The sequence below is a fragment of the Mus pahari genome, chromosome 4, assembly GCF_900095145.1.
Source record: "Mus pahari chromosome 4, PAHARI_EIJ_v1.1, whole genome shotgun sequence".
NCBI classification, from domain to species: Eukaryota; Metazoa; Chordata; class Mammalia; order Rodentia; family Muridae; genus Mus; species Mus pahari.
Genome location: NC_034593.1, coordinates 89,296,562 through 89,313,510, shown reverse-complemented (window position 1 = coordinate 89,313,510; position 16,949 = coordinate 89,296,562).

Genomic DNA, 16,949 nt, shown 5'->3' with positions numbered 1-16,949 from the left:
CTCTTGTGAGGCTATGCCAGTGCCTGGCAAACACAGAAGTGGATGCTCACAGTCAGCTATTGGATGGAACACAGGGTCCCCTATGGAGGAGCTAGAGAAAGTACCCAAGGAGCTGAAGGGGGCTGCAACCCTGTAGGTGGAACAACAATAAGAACTAACCAGTACCCCCAGAGTTTGTGCCTCTAGCTGCATATGTAGCAGAAGATGGCCTAGTCAGCCATCATTGGGAAGAGAGGCCTCTTGGTCTTGCAAACTTTATATGCCCCAGCACAGGGGAAGGCCAGGGCCAAGAAGTAGGAGTGGGTGGGTAGGGGAGCAGGGAGGGGGGAGTATATAGGGGACTTTTGGGATATCATTTGAAATGTAAATGAAGTAAATACCTAATAAAAAATTGGAAAAAAATAAAGAAGAAGAGGTCAGGGCCTGTTAAATAAATAAATAAATAGCTCTTGTCCTTGAGAGTTCCTTCAGCAAAAAGACAAGAGTAGTTAGTTCATTTGGAGACCACTTCTCCTCTTGATCCAAGAAGTTGGGAACAGAGGCAAATCTGCAAGAAGAAAGAGAACCTGCCCCTATTCACATCTGTTGCTTATCCAAAGTCTAATTTCTAATAGTAAATATAAATTATGCCTCCATAGAGAGTACATTGTCAGCAAATCCAGGCTATCAAAATTGTAGCTGTCATCTGAGCCCCCCCACTCTTAACCCTCCAGGTTCTGGATGCCATCTTCAGTGATCATAGTTCACCTATCTGGCTCGAATTTAAAGGGTCTCTCCAAACATTCTGTCACATCTACCTCCACTCTGTGTATTTGGTGGTGTAAGAAGTTCACTGAAATGCAACCGTTCTCCCCATTTATTGCATCAAATGGAAACAAAGAAGAAAAGAGGAGAGGTGAGGACAGAGGTTTGCAGCTGGAAGCAGAGACAGTCATACATATACAGCCTCAGGCTGGAGAGATGGCTCAGCAGTTAAGAGCACTGACTGCTCTTCCAAAGGTCCTGGGTTCGATTCCCAGCAACCACATGATGGCTCACAACCATCTGTAATGGGATCCAATGCCCTCTTCTGGAGTATCTGAAGAGAGCAACAGTGTACTCACATAAAATTTAAAAAAAAAAAAAAAAGATATATCTGTCTCCTGCCTTAAAGAAGGTAAAACAATGAGTTGGGGGCTGGTCTTGAACCCCTGCCAGAAGCTTTGCTGTTACCAGATAGCATCCAGAGAGAGGTCAAAAGTCCATCTTTGAGGACACTATTGGGAATTCAATTCTCTTGTCCTCTACCTTATTTTGTTATCATAAAATAATTTGCTGAAAAACTTGAGGGTTAAAATAACAAACATATCACACTGTAATTTCTTTAAATTGGAAATATAGGCCAAATGAGTCTAGCTCACACATGTTCTCTCAGGGGGTGGTGGCTAAGCTGTCTCCGCCAGGGCTCTGGTCCTATCTGGATGTTTAACAGAGTGGTTACTTCCAGATTCATTCATGTGGTTGTGGGCAGGATATAATTTCTCTCACTAAGGATTTTGCTAGACCTAGTATCTGTTCACTGAAGAAAAGCTGTTTTCAGCTTAGGACACCAGTGTTAATTCCTGGAAAGAAGCATGCGTGCAAAGACTGACAGATTAAAAGGCAAGGATGTGGAGGGATTGAAATATTGCAGGAAGAAGGCTATGCAACTTGTCCTGGGCTAGCCTTACCCCCTTATATGCCATTCCTCCTCCACCTCTGGGTCAGAACTAACACACTATGACTAATACATTAAAAACCTCTTGAAAACAGTTAACTCAGCAGACCAGTAGCTTCTACAAACCTCAAAGTTAAGCAAGTCATCAGATAACGTCTGAGGCCTGTAGAAAAGCTTTCCCCATCTCGCAGCATCCCCTCCCCCATGTACCTACTAATGTGTGTTACAATTAACCTCAATTTGGAATTTCTTTGTTCTATAAAACTATAACATTTCGTGAAACTGCTTCCACGTGGAAACAAGGAATTTGAGGTAACCTAAATCTGTGTTCCCAGGCCGTGGTCACTCAAACTTGGCTGTAGAATAAACTCTTGAACTCTTATTTCTCTTTTAAGGTGAAGGCTCTGGTGTTTCCTGTTTGGTTGGTTGGTTTGCATTGTTTGTGTTCTTGTATTAATAGCAAATACCAAAGCTGCCCCAGATCCTCAGAGGACCTCAGATGACCACGATTTTGCTGTTAAAACAGAGATATACCAATAACCAGTTGCTCTTTCTACTCTCTAGTCTCATGTCGATTTTTTAATATGTACTTTGTAGTGAGGCCTTTCCACAATGCTATGGAACGTGAGAGCTAGCACTTGCAGAAGTATGTATTCCCAAATAAGACCATTACAATGTGTCTAAAAATTGAAGCTGCACTGTCCTTACCCCCTAACCTTAAGCAGTTGTAAAAGAACAAGGTACCGTGTGAGTTATATCTCAGCACTTCCACTATACTGTCTTCAGAACTGGATCCGTTACCCAAGATCGGTTCAGCAAGGTAAGGTTATATGAGAGCATAAAGGGCAGAAGCGACTACACTCTCCTCCGGGGCATCCCATTCCTTCCCCATTGTTGAATCATCCCAGTGTAGCAGTGCAGTGTCTCTAATAGAGTTACAGAATATGGTTCTTAATGTTTTATAGATCAATTAAAGGTGGGGTATAAAAAAAAAATACTACCACATGGTAAATGATTTTGCCAGAAACAATTTGACTGAAAGCAATTTTGTGGAAACAAGAGTGATCCAAAAGCAATTTGGTCAAAACCTATCCTAGTCACCAGAGGAATTGAAATATAAAAGCAAAATACAAGGAAAAGTCCCCCAAATCCTGAAAGGCAGATGAAAATTACTAAAGACTAATAAAAGGTTGCAAAAGTACTTTCTCTCATAAACCAAAATAAACAGTGTCGTGAAACTGGAGACAGACTATTAATATTCCACAAATTATCATATTGGTCAGCTGGTTTCATAAGAAATTGTATTGAGCCAAATTGCTCTCAGCTGAGTTGCCCTAACCCATTAGAAAATACAACAGCTCCTAACAATGTGGTGGGAAGGCTCTGGCCAGCTTAGAGTGAGATTTCTAGAGAAGCTCTTAGTGATAGTAGGCCAAGAGATGGTGTTAAGTAAGCAATTACCCTGGAACTTGATCTTTAAAATATCAATAATTTATAATTTTTACTCTTTCTTTCAGTCAAGAATTAGGGAATATCTTAGATAAAGTCATTAGAATCTCTCATGAAATGGTAATCAGATAACAGCAGAGGTTGTAATCAATTGAAGACTGATCACTGGAGCTGGTTCCTAAGTGATCCAATAGCATAACTGTCATTTTAGCCTCTGCACATGAGCCTCTCAGACAGGCATTTGGCATGGATCATCACAGATATGACAAGCAGCTTGCCCCAAAGTGAAAGAGCCAGGATAGGAAGATGGGAGCTTACTGCTTTATGGCCTTAGTGCCACATGCTTTCACTCCCACCACAGTCTCTTAGTGACATAGAGCCATCTGACTTAAAGAGACAGTTCACTAAAGAGTTGTGAATTCCATAAAGCATTAGCCATTGGATGTTTACTTAGAGTCTAGGTGTCATATAAACAAAAGAGATGAGCCACTTCCAGCCAGCATAGATGCTAGATTCTATAGCATCTAGTCCTTCTTTCTTTTTTTTTTATTATTATTTTATTATTTTCTTCATTTACATTTCTTTTTAAATTATTTTATTAGATATTTTCTTCATTTACATTTCAAATGCTATCCTGAATGTCCCCTATACCCTCCTCCCCAGCCTGCTCCCCTGCCCACCCGCTCCCACTTCTTGGCCCTGGCATTCACCTGTATGGGGCATATAAAGCTTACAAGACCAAGGGGCATCTCTTCCCAACGATGGCTGACTAGGCCATCTTCTGCTATATTTGCAGCTAGAGACACGAGCTCTGGGGGTACTGGTTAGTTCATATTGTTGTTCCACCTATAGGGTTGCAGACCCCTTCAGTTCCTTGGGTAATTTCTCTAGCTCCTCCAATGGGGGCCCTGTGTTCTATCCTATATAGTCCTCCTTTCTTATTTGAAAAATAATGATTGTTCTCTCCTGGGTTCATAAAACCACTAAGTCTAAGAGAGTTCAGGTTTCAGCTGCATCTAAGTTGGATAGTTGAAGCACAATGTGTGGGAAGAGCTAGCCTTATGCACTAGAGCTGCCTTGCTCAGTCAAATACCAGGTCTATTGCTTTGGGACTAGAACTTTAATTCCTCTAGAATTCTGAAGGGAAAAAAAGTGGCATTGTGTATTTAAAGGGGGAAAAAATCATCAAATGCGAATACCCTGGGGAGAGGTAACATGCTAGCCTAAATTTGCATCGAGGTGTGAATGATGTGTGACAGACCATTTCCTGAGCCACGTTCATAAAGGCCAGGCAACAAATAGAAAGTGGAAAGGGCCCTATGAGAAACATGGGCGAGGCATCCAGGGAAGTGGAAGGAAAAGCTCTGACATCACCACTTTTTCCAGAGCCCACACTTCTCCCACAGCAGTTCAAAGAGGGAATTACAGAAAGTTAGACCTACTGCCCAAAGGATAGTAATGAGCCCTAAAATAGAGTACAGCGAGGAATCAGCAATTTAATTTAATTTTTAGATTGGGGTCCAAACCCTATGGTTTATATTGTAACTTATTTGTGCCTTTTGATTAATGGCCTCTGCAGATGTGTAACTCTGCACGTTCTGGCTCTAACAACTCAGATAGGGCACAGTATCAATAGGAGAGGGGTAGGGGCTGAAGGAGTGGCACAGAGTGAAGATACACTCGTAAAAGCACACTTGGACCAAGAATGAATAAGCACTGCCAAGCTTGTGTTTGGTCCTTTACACCACCTGGCAGTGCCCCAACGGGCAGAAAAAGTCTATCAATGTGAGTTTGTATTTCCAGGAATGACTAAGAGCTGGCTATGTAAAGAGTGCTTTAAGCCAAATTCCATGACAATGATCTTCAAAAAGCAAGGAGGGATGTTTGAATGTCTCCATGGTCCTGCAATTTGGTCACACCAAATATTGCTCAGGATCACTCCCAAAGACCTGAAAATCATTCCAATAAAATAGTTTTATTCAAGTCAATTATAGCCTATGCTCATAGATTATAATTTTGAAAATAAAATCAGGAGGCACAGTAATTCTTAACTCTCTTTCTATGACTCCTTTCTTTTCTCTCAGACCCTACTACATTCTCTCTTTCTATTTAGACAGTTCCAATGCTTCCATCACTTTCCCTTAAATATCATGGCCAAGAGATCCCAGTTTTGCCATTACCACTGAAGATCCTACAGATCATCTCCCTTTCCTACCATCCTAGGCAACCTCAAGGGTTTGTATTTTGACTTGAAAGGGAAATCCATCAGTTCAACAACAAATGCCCCTCCCACACACACACACACAGAGAGAGAGAGAGAGAGAGAGAGAGAGAGAGAGAGAGAGAGAGAGAGAGAGAGAAAGAGAGAGATCATCAGAATGCCCATATACATAAAGGTACTTTTATCGAAGTTCTTCACAGATGAGACCTTGCTAATAAAATATTATCTCCAGCAAGAGAATGAAATGAAGCCCTTGACTGTAGGAACCAAAGGCTCTAAAACGGTATCTGTCTGCTTTCTTTCTGATTGCCTCAAAGGATTATTGTGAATCTTGTTTAGTGTTGTGAGTGATGAATCACCTAACATATAATAGACACTCAGTAATTACTCATGAGATTTATGTGACAATAAACTGCCCAAGAATTGAAGGAAGTCTATTTTAATTCTTCCCCTAGTGGTTAAGGCCTAAATTATGACATAACATCCTGTAAATATTGGGTATTTTTTAAGCTCTCAATCTAATTCCATACCTTATACTCACCTGAACTGCCTGTACTCTTTTCTTCCAGTCTGTCCATGATGTGCAAATGCAAAGATAACTACTCTCTTTCAACTCTGCAATCCCTACTGACTGTCATGCTTTAGACATATAGTTTTCTATTTCTAAGGACAAAACAAAATTTAAAATCTCATCTAAGAGAAAGGGAAGTGTAGGGGGGAAAGCCATCTACTTTTCTTACTATATCCCATCCAAACACTGACGGCAACCGTTCATACATTCTTGTATTAGTCCACTTACTATTTTACCAATAACTGAGTAATTTCTGATACAAAAATACATTCAACATGAAGCCTCTAGAAGTTGAAATTCTGCAATCAACATCTGCCCCCCAAAAAATAAAAAGTAAGGGAGGGAGGGGGAAAGGGGAAGGGAGAGAGAAAGAGAGGGAGAGGAGGGGGAGGGAAAGGGAGGGAGGGGGGGGGAGGGAGAGAGAGAGAGAGAGAGAGAGAGAGAGAGAGAGAGAAGAAAGAAAGAAAGAAAGAAAGAAAGAAAGAAAGAAAGAAAGAAAGAAAGAAAGAAAGAAAGAAAGAAATTCCTAATGCTGAACTGCCAAGTTTCTGCTAGGGCTGAATCCTGTTTTAGTGATGGTGATTATAGGCAAACTAACATTAGAAGTCTGTACTGTGTGCCAGGCACTGTACTGGACACTTTCCATGTGTCACAAAAAATTATCACTCTAGAGCCTGAGTAATGTCCTCAGATTCTGTTTTTATTACGTTGGAGCAGGACAGCTTCCCCCACTCTTCCAGAATGCCCTGGCTGTTGTGAGGCCAACAACTGAGTCCCAGGTAACACAAGCAACTGTAACTATCAAGTCTCAGATCTTGCCTGTGTTTATGGAGCTGTAATCCCACCAGAGGTAACTTTGACTCTGGATGTTATTAAGTGTTGGGTTAAACTTGCATTGCTCCTAACCTTCTCAAAAAGCTTAACGTCAAGTTAGTCACAAAGGAGGTGACTAAGTCTCTGAGAATAAACATTAATGAAACCAAGAATGAGCCCACTGGGGAGAGCTTTGGGTCAATTAAACCTTTTTCAAAATAATATACCCATGTCTTTACAGTTTCTATCATGTGAGCCGCTTTCTTCTCCATTGCCTGGTCCTCAGCTTCATCTTCCCATACCCAGGTATGAATTATTTTACATGCATTGGCATTGGGCATATTGAACACAGCACACCATCCAAAACACTTCTATGTTTGAAGACCTCCTTCTGAGAATCAGGAAAGTAGAGATAGTGTTGCCAGGTGTATGAGCTCTCGGTGTGAGCCAAATGTAGTGTGCCAGATCACTGGGACAGACTAGGAGACTTTTCAGTGTCCAGATGAGCCAATGAACTGTTTTAAATGCCTGAAATATAAATTGACTACATTTTGTGAAAAGATTCTGTGTTATAGCTGAAATCTGGCAGGAGGAACAGCAAGCTGAGGAAAGTTTCTCCCTCTCTAAATTGAAAGCCTGAGGGATATGGGGTTTCACTTTTAAGTAGGTTTGGTTCCCAGTGAATTCAGTGTTGTTGAATTTTATATTTTGGGTTCCAGAAAATGTCCGCTAAAAAGAAACTTGACTATTTATGCTCATAAAATTCCATACCATTTAGTACACTTATTAGTACCAGGAGTGATGAGTGGACATCTTGATTCAGTTTAATAGAGTAGGCACCTGACAAAGCATGGTCTGCAGGAGCATTTCTGGGGTTTCATAATTAACAAGAATTGTCCTGATTGTTCTAGCAAAATCTACTGTGGGTGAATAGGAGAAATAGAAGTATCTACAAATTCCTTTTCTATAGTTGAACTGAATTTAAAAGGTACTTAGAATAGTTACAAAGATTGTCACATTGACAGGACTGAGAACCATCTAGGAGGTTTGTCTGTCAGAGAGCTTACCGATCAGATGAACTGAAATAGAGAGACCCACCCCAGACATGAGTGGCAGCATCGGATGGTGTCTGGATTTGGGTTTTCTTGCTGTGAAGAGACATCATGACCATGGCAACTCTTAGAAAGGAAACCATTTCATTGGGACTGGCTTAGAGTTTCAGAGGTTTAGTCCATTATCGTCACGGTGTGAAACATGGCAGAGAGCAAGCAGGCATAGCACTGGAGAAGGAGCTGGGAGTTCCACACCTTGATCAGAGGGCAGCCGAAAAGAGACTGTGTACCACACTGGGGAGCTTGAGCATAGGAGATCTCAAAGCCCACCCCCACAGTGACATACTTCCTCCAACAAGGCCACGCCCACTCCAATGGGGCCATGCATCCTAATAGCACAACTCCCTGCTACAAAGCACTCAAACCTGAGGACCATTCCTATTCAAGCCACCCCAGAAGGGTTAGAGTCTTAGGCTGAATGGAAAGGAAAAAGTAATCCATGCACCAACATTAATCCCTCCCTGCTTACTGAGTGTGGATATAAGGTGACCAACTGCCTAATGCTCCTGCCACCATCTCTGTCGTAAGGACTGTATACTCAGCTGTGAACCAAAATAAACTTTAAGTTTATTTGACAGGTATTCATCGCAGTAATTATAAAATTAGCTAATGCACGCTACGAAGAGGCAGAGGGATCTATCCCTGTGAGTTTGAGGCTGACCTGGTCTATATACCGAGTGCCAGGACAGCCAGAGCCACACAGTGAGACCCTGTACTGAAACAAATGAACAAAGAGTAACTAATAAAGAGCATAAAATCTAAATGATAATTGTAGATGATTAGCAACCCCATGATATTACAAAAAATAATCTATGTCATATCATCTTCCGTTCCAAACATGCAAAATGTCAAAAAGTAAGTCGGACTAAAAAAATGATGGGTCAGAAAAATTCACCATTATGCTGGTGTTTATTTGCATTAAGTGAAAAAAATTATCAAATATTTCAGTTTCAAAAGTAGTCTAATCTTATTTTTATCCCAATTCTTTATTAATAAATGCCATCATTAGGAAGATCTATTACACAAAAATGAAGAACTGAGATAATTCTCCAGAAGTTTATTGTGGATTGTTATCATCAATAATGTGTTCTACAGCCTCACACTATTTTCTTCAAAGGAGCATGTTGTCACACAGGAATAGTGATGAACCGTACAACCCCAACTGAAGTCTGTTCTTTGGTCTGGGTAGATCATAAATAGCAAAGATTTCTTCATCCCTTCTTTTCTTCATATGTAAATAAGACCTATAAGAGAATCCATTCAAATAAGAGGGATGATGAAATAGGGATGCACTTTTTAATTTTTCATTTTTGACCACAATAATCTATGAACAATCAAATAAGAGATGACTAGTGACAAACATATAACAACAACAACATTAAGTCTAAAAGAAAGCTGTAGGTCCCAACTCCCACTGGAATGGTTTTTTCACCATCAAGGTACACAGGACTTGATTCCTTGAGTTCTTCTGCAATGCCTCATTCATATTGCATAGAGTAAGAGACACCCAAATCCTTGTGTGCATGTGGGGCTCTTTCTGGGGCCTTCACATCAGTACTCCTCTGCATGATTGGAATTTGGTTCTGAGTTGCTCTCGGATCCCACATGCTTCCTCTGTGGAGACATAGTTACATAGCTACCACTCCCTTCTATGTGTAGAACAAGACCCAGAATATAAGACCTTTAATATATGTTTTAATGCTTACACCTTTTAATGTTTTCTAAGCTCCTCCTCTTTATGTTAGTCATACTAACATAAAGACTTTGGCAGAGTGTAGTCTGATTGCATTATTCTTGCTTTTCCTCTTGAAACTGAAGAGAGTAGAATACAGGTGTCTTCATTTCCTATCTTCAATTTCTAGTGACCCTCTCAGGTTATGCAGCTGCTAGACACCACACTGAATATGTGGCATAGGACATAAAATATGCCTAATCATGTTGATAAACATGGTTCTTCACATACCCCATGGGCATTTTTAAATTCTGTATTCTGTTTTTGGTTTTCCTTTCCTTCACTCTCCTCTTCCCACCTCTGTCTGAATTGTCTTCATTCCCATACTGGAAAATAATTTTCTTAGTTACAGTTACTATTGCTGTTAGGAAGCACCATGCCCCATGCAAGTTAAGAGGAAAAGGGATTATTTTGCTTAAACTTCCGTATCACTCTTCAGCATTGAAGGAAATTCAACAGGAACTGAAACAGATTAGAAACCTGAAGCAGGACCTGAATCAGAGGCTATAGAGGGAGGAGTGCTGCTTATTGGTTTGTTCCCATGGCTTGCTTAGCCCACTTTCTTTCTTTCTTTAAGAACCCAGGACCACCACCAGCATCAAGGATGGCACCACCAACAATGGCCTAGGCCCTCCTTCACCAATCTCTAATTTAAAAAAATGGCCTAAAGGCCTGCATACAGCCTTATCTTACGGAGGTATTTTCTTAATTGAGGCTCCTTCCTCTCTGATGAATTTAGCTTGTGTCAAGTTGACATAAAATTATCCCGCATTGTCATGTTTATAACATTTTTAGCCTTGTATAATTTGATAAAGCATACACAGGCATATACATGCAGACCTACAAGTAATCTATTCACTATTTTTACGGTACTAGGTATTGAACCCAGCCTTAAGTATGTTAAGCAAGTGCTCCACCACCAAGTGACAGTCAGCCTTCATTTATTTCATAAACAAAGTTGGGATTCCAGATTTTTCCTATATCTTGTGCTGATTCTCACATGCTCATTTTTTAAAGATACGTTACTTGTTATATGTACTTATATGTCTATATGTATGAACACATACTCTGGCTCTTGAAGGCCAGCAAAGGATGTAGGATGATCCCTGAAGCTAGAGTTGCAGGTATTTGTGAGCTGTCCACCACAAGTACTGAGGAGTAAACTTGGATTCCCAGGAAAATTAGCAAACACTCTAAATCACAGAGTCTTCTCTCCAGTGGCAATCATATAATTGTCGGCATTATTAATAGAGCTTTAGTTCATTTTTTTGTTATTGTGCAATATGCCAAACTATGAATATACAGTTTACTCTAAAATTTAGGAGTAATAACTTGTCTGGTTTCCATATTTTTCCTGTGCTGACATTGTTGTTCACAATATGTAAGACCTGGAACCAAGCCTAGACGCCCATCAACTGATGAATGAATAATGACGATATGGTACATTTATCTAGTGGAATTCTAATCAGCACTAAAGAAAAGTGCAATCATGGGGCTTATAGGAAAATGTATAGATATGGAAAATATTATACTAAACAAGGTAATCCAGGCTCAGAAAGGCAAATGTCATACATTCTCTCTCATATGTGGATCCCAGCTTTGAAGTTTTAGGTTTCCCTGTTTAAGTTGGAATTTGTCTATAGAGAACAGAGAGCAAGAAAAGACCCCAAGAGGTGAGGGAGACTTGAGGGTAGACAATCACATATGATATGAAAATAGTGCTGTAGAATAACGTTAGAGTTGGGAAGTTTTAAATAGTGATGGTTAAGTAAGAGCTGCATAACTAGTCAACTATTAGAAATAGAAGACTGTTAGGTGCTCAGCCCCAAATGTGACATCTACAGCACCAAGACTTGGGGACAATCACAGGAAAGGGGACAGAAACATTGTAAAGCTGGACAATGGGGAGGAGTCCTCTGAAACTCTCTCTTCTGGATACAACATGGCTATTTCAGTCAGGAAGGCACAGCAGCTGTGGTCACCTGCACAAGAAGACATAAAATGAGGGGTCCAGGTGTGGTGATACATACCTTTAACACCAGCATTCTGAGGGCAGAGGCAGGTGCATCTCTGTGAGTTCTAGGCTAGCCTGCTCTACATAACAAATCTAGGTCAGCCAAGGTTGTGTAACAAGATCCTGTCTCAAAAATAAATGAATAAATAAATAAGTGAAGGAAACAAACAGATGAAGGGGGTTAGCTGTGAAGAAGGTATTCTCCAGGAGAGGGAAGGTGGTGAAAGAAGGTGATAGGGTTGAATATGTTCACTACAGGATATGCATGTTTGTAATTGACAATAATTAAACTGAAGAGTAGGTAAAATGCAACGAGTGTGGTAAATAGTCCCTTCCCTCACCAATTTCCCTTCCTCCTAGAAAGTAACCAATAACCTGAAGTTAGTACATATTATCATTAGTTTTCTTCATTTAACAAGTGCATATTGATTCTAATTTGCATTTTAATCAGTTTTCTAGTTTTGAAATCATGCCTTTTGCCACTATTCTTTTAATAGATATCTTTTATTGTTTAATTTGCCTATTTGACCAAATATATAAAATTGATCATTATCTCTTCTCTACAAAACGATATACAGGAACTTAAACACCTGTTATATCTCTCCCTCACTTCATAGTGTTTTAAAATTAGTGTTTACTTACACTTATCTACTTTTAAAATGGTTTTGCATTAGGGCTGGAAAGGTGGCTCAGCAGTTAAGCGCACTCAGTGGTTTCCCATAGGGTTCAAATATGGTTCTCAGCACCCACATTAGGCAGCTCACAACACAGGAAAGAGAAGGGAGGGGGGCACTTGAATAAACAATATTTTACTGTTTTTTTTTTTAACTATCTACATACATATGATTTTTGCATTCTAGTCCTTTCTAGCATTGTCCTCCTTTGGGTCCCTTCTTTCTGAAAAGCTGCCTTCATGAGTTTCCTTGGTGAGATATGTGGACCAATGGACAATATGCACTCTTAGATAAAACTTGGGAATTCTAGTTTGCTGGAACTTAGCCTTTGGCCCCTAATTTCATTTTTCTTTCCTTTTTCCCCCTACTATTTGTAAAACAATTTAGCTAAAAGTTATAGGCATATTTTTCTTAGTGTTGTTTGGGTCTCACTGTGTTTTTCCAAATAAGCATTCACATTGGAAACTTTTATTCTAAAATATTATATAGCTTTGACTATTACCTTTTATTTAACTTCTCCCTTACTCCCCTTATAACTCTTCTTTCTTTTTTTTTTTTTTTTTTTTTTGCCATCAATGTTTTATTCCTTCATCTCTGTCCTGGTCAACACTAGTGAACACACACCTCTGGCTCATTAAGGAAGTGACATGCAGATGAGCGACTAGGATAGAAACACCATTCACACACTCTTCCTCAGGTGTTCCTCCGGCGCACACTCACATGATAACTCTTATTTCTTATATTTTAGCCTTTATCTTGAGTTTGTGTGTGTGTCCATGTTCATGCTCTTATGTATGTGTGTGTGTGTGTGCGCGCGCGCGCGTGCACGCTCGTGTGCGTGTGCGTGTGCGTGTGTGTGTGTGTGTGTGTGTGTGTGTGTGCATACAGCAGACCTCAGGGGGCTATTCTCAGGCATAGTCCACCTTCTAATGTTAATTTGCATTTGTATTGCTATAGGCTATTTCAATGTCCTAGAACTCACCAAATAGCCATGCTGGCTGCCCAGAGAGCCGCAGGAATCCACCAACACAGACCTGGAAGTGCAAGCGCATGTTAGCACACCTAGGTTTGTTTTTCTCTCTTTCCTTTTAACTTCAGTTCTGGAGAATATGGGTCCTCGTGCTTACAAAGCAAACACTTCATTAACTAAGCTACTTCTTCCCTCTGCCTTTGCTTTTAGCTTCCCAGTTTCTTAACCTTCACTGCACAAAACCCTGTATACCGACTGCTACCATGCCTACCTATATCTCATCTTGACTATTCCAGGCACTGTCCTTATGTGAGATTCCCAGTTCAGATCTTCATCCTCTGGAGTCTATGGCTGTGTGTCCTGGTGTCCTAATAGTACCCAAATTTCACCTTCTAGTTGGGCCTCTGACACATAAGAGTCAAGAGTTCTCTTGTACTTCTAGCAAGGTTTTAGCATCAACATATAATATCAGTGATGGGAGTATTCAAGAGAGACCAGAATGGCAGAAGCTTCAAAATCAGGTCAAGTGGAAGATCAGTCTACACATGTCTTTATTTTATTCTAACTCTTGTTAATAAGACTTTAGTTGAGTAAAGAATTCTAGATTTATATCTAGGAGACACTTAGAATTCTGGGAAGGTTGGCATAAAAAGTGAGCCTAAGGTGGATAATATCCATTTTCTTTTCAAATACTTGAAGAGATTTCCTATGGAATAACAAAACCTTTTGTATTGAGCTCATGGCATACAACTAGTGCTACACTACACCTTCCCCTGGGAATGATTTCACACCTACATAGGGAAGAATTCTTCAGCATTCAGAGCTGCTAAGAATGGCACAGCCATTCTCAAAAGCATACTGAGTTCCACATAGGTGGAAAGGATTTTCAGATATAGAGAGGAAAATTAAAGGAAGCAAACACTTGGCAGGAACACTATAAGAGAGCATGAAGCATCACATGATTGTAGAAGTTACTGGACTTCTGGGTTTCCAGACCTGAGAGTTACCTGAGTCCTCCGTCTCATCTAAAAATCACTTCACAAAAGTGACTGTGTATAAACAGCTCTGCAGTGTTTATTGATTGAATGATATAGGATCCAGACCCTAAAAATCTCAGCACCTTCTAACAGTAGGCATTGGCTGCTTCTGGCACAGTCCATCAGAATTGCCTGACAGAGGCTTTGCCAAGATGTTCTGAAAACAGCCACATTTAGGAAGCTCCACCTATCCTTTCATTGTACCATCCAATGTATATGCTATTCTAAAAGTAGAGGGAAGAAACTCTGAGAGGGTATGGAACGCAGAACCAAACCATAGAAGCACATAAGCCAATGCTTGGAAGCAGCCTGGGCCATTTTCTCAGATTCCAAAAGGCAACACAACCTACACAGGTGATCTTGAAGTCAATGAGACAGGAAAGCTAGTCTCCTCCATAGACAGAGCTTGATGCCAGTGGAAAAACATCCATGGGATACAAGAACCAGCTCATAAGGGCTTCCAACAGATAATTCTTTGAAGTTCATGGAATGACAAGGCAGTCATTAAGCCAACAATATTATGAATTGGAAATGTACCATGGAAGTTGGCAAAGGACCAAGCAAACCTCCTTGGCTTCTGCCTCTCGAAGGCTAGTTTTAACATTTACCAGCACACCACTAGAGGGAACCAATAGCTGTAAACAATTACAATTGGCTACCATCGTTTCCTTGGCAACCAGAACTTCGAGGAGCCCAACAATAATAATGGAATAAAAATAAAGAGAGAGAGAGAGAGAGAGAGAGAGAGAGAGAGAGAGAGAGAGAAAGAGATGATAGATAGATAAATATACATGTACACATATACAAATATACATATGCATACACATATACACACATGTACATATATACTTCAAGGTAAGTCTCTTCTCTGTACCCTAAAGGACTCCGCTTAGTTTTTTAGCTCAGAGGAAAGAATCAACATCAGTTACACCTTCTTGACTCACCTCCTGGCACAGAAAAATGAAGTGAAACCAAGGAGGTAATGCTGTCATCCCCCCCCCCTCTTACATGAGCTCCATTTAGGGTCTTGTTTCCTTGGCAACACACCTGACACTAAAACTACTTCCAGTTCCCACTCCTCCCAGCTACTTTGAGTGTATCGAGTGAAACATTCCCTCTTGGCACCCCACATGAGCCCATGGGATGGTTTCCAGACTAGGCCCCTACTTTAGCACCAAGTCCCTTCCTTAAACTAAGCTCTAATTGAGTCCAGCATTTTCTTTCCTGCAGTGTGGGCTGGATGGTGCTAAGTGCTGTCATTTAAGGAGCCCCAGGTGCAAAAGCTTGGCTTCCCCCAGCCCCACGCTGTCATCTGCCCACCTCCCACATTCGCCAGTTGACCTCTACTGTCAAGATTTCCTCCTAAGCTAGTGCCTGAAGTCAGGGGTATTTTCAGATTCCTCCTGGACACCATCCCATTTGAAAAGATGATGAAAGGATTAAGGAGAAACCAACTTGAAAGGATACCAATAGGTTTCCGTAGAATTGCTCTGGAAAGTACCAGGGCTGTGTTGCTGCAGAAAACCCATGGCCATTCCCACCCTTTGTCCTCCCCTTATTGCTACCAATTTCCCCCTCTCAATCTCCACTCCGACCCCCACCCTCCACCCCCACCCCGTCCCGGCCCATGCTCAGATCCACCACTTCAGAGGGCTGGTTCCAATTGCAAGGCTATTCCTGCACCAATCTCTGGCAAGCAGAGTGAAAGGTGCCGACAAAGAGGCCCTCTCCACAGCTCCCTTTTCACAAGAAGCATGTATCCAATTAAAGGATTTTAATTAAAATGCTTTCTGTAGCATCCTGTTTCTACTCACTATTATAAATTAAACTTGACATTCTCTGATTTAACAGGTGGGTGAGATTATTCTGAAAGCTGCCAGATGAGAGGAAGTCGAAGCTAGGCTAAAGGAAACGGTGTGCTGGTGTGTGTGTGTGTGTGTGTGTGTGTGTGTGTGTGTGTGTTTGTGCACATGTGCACTCACATGCTGATGTAAGTCCACTGTTAAGTATGCATATGTTTGCCTTTACATTAGTTTTTAATCATTTGGCTTTAAATACAGAAGTCATGATATAGCCAAGAAACCACAAGAAGAAACTACAACTCTAATCTTTAAAAACTAGAATCTTGTGTAAACTTTAAAAATTCAAGCCCATGGCCCCTGTCTCTTTCATTGTGTGTGCATGTGTATTCCTCTTACTATAAATATCCCTAAGGATATAAATACAAGCTGCTCAGTCTGTGGAGTGTATAGACCTTGCATGATGTATAATGTAGAGTTTGTCTGTGTGTAACGTATGATAAAGGACTCATGTGGGACAAAATGAGCCTCACAGCACAATAAATTTGTGCATTTATTAGTGTGGTTTTATTTCTAAATATCAGCTGAAAACTATCTGTAACCTTCATTTTTTAATTTATTATTATTATTATTTCCTTTATTTATGTTTCAAATGCTATTCTGAAAGTTCCCTATACCAACCCCCTGCTCCGCTACCTACCCACTCCCACTACTTGGCCCAGGCCTTCCCTTGTGCTGGGTCACATAAAGTTTGCAAGACCAAGGGGCCTCTCTTCCCAATGATGGCCGATTAGGCCATCTTCTGCTACATATGCAGCTAGAGACACAAGCTCAGGGGGTACTGGTTAGTTCATATTGTTG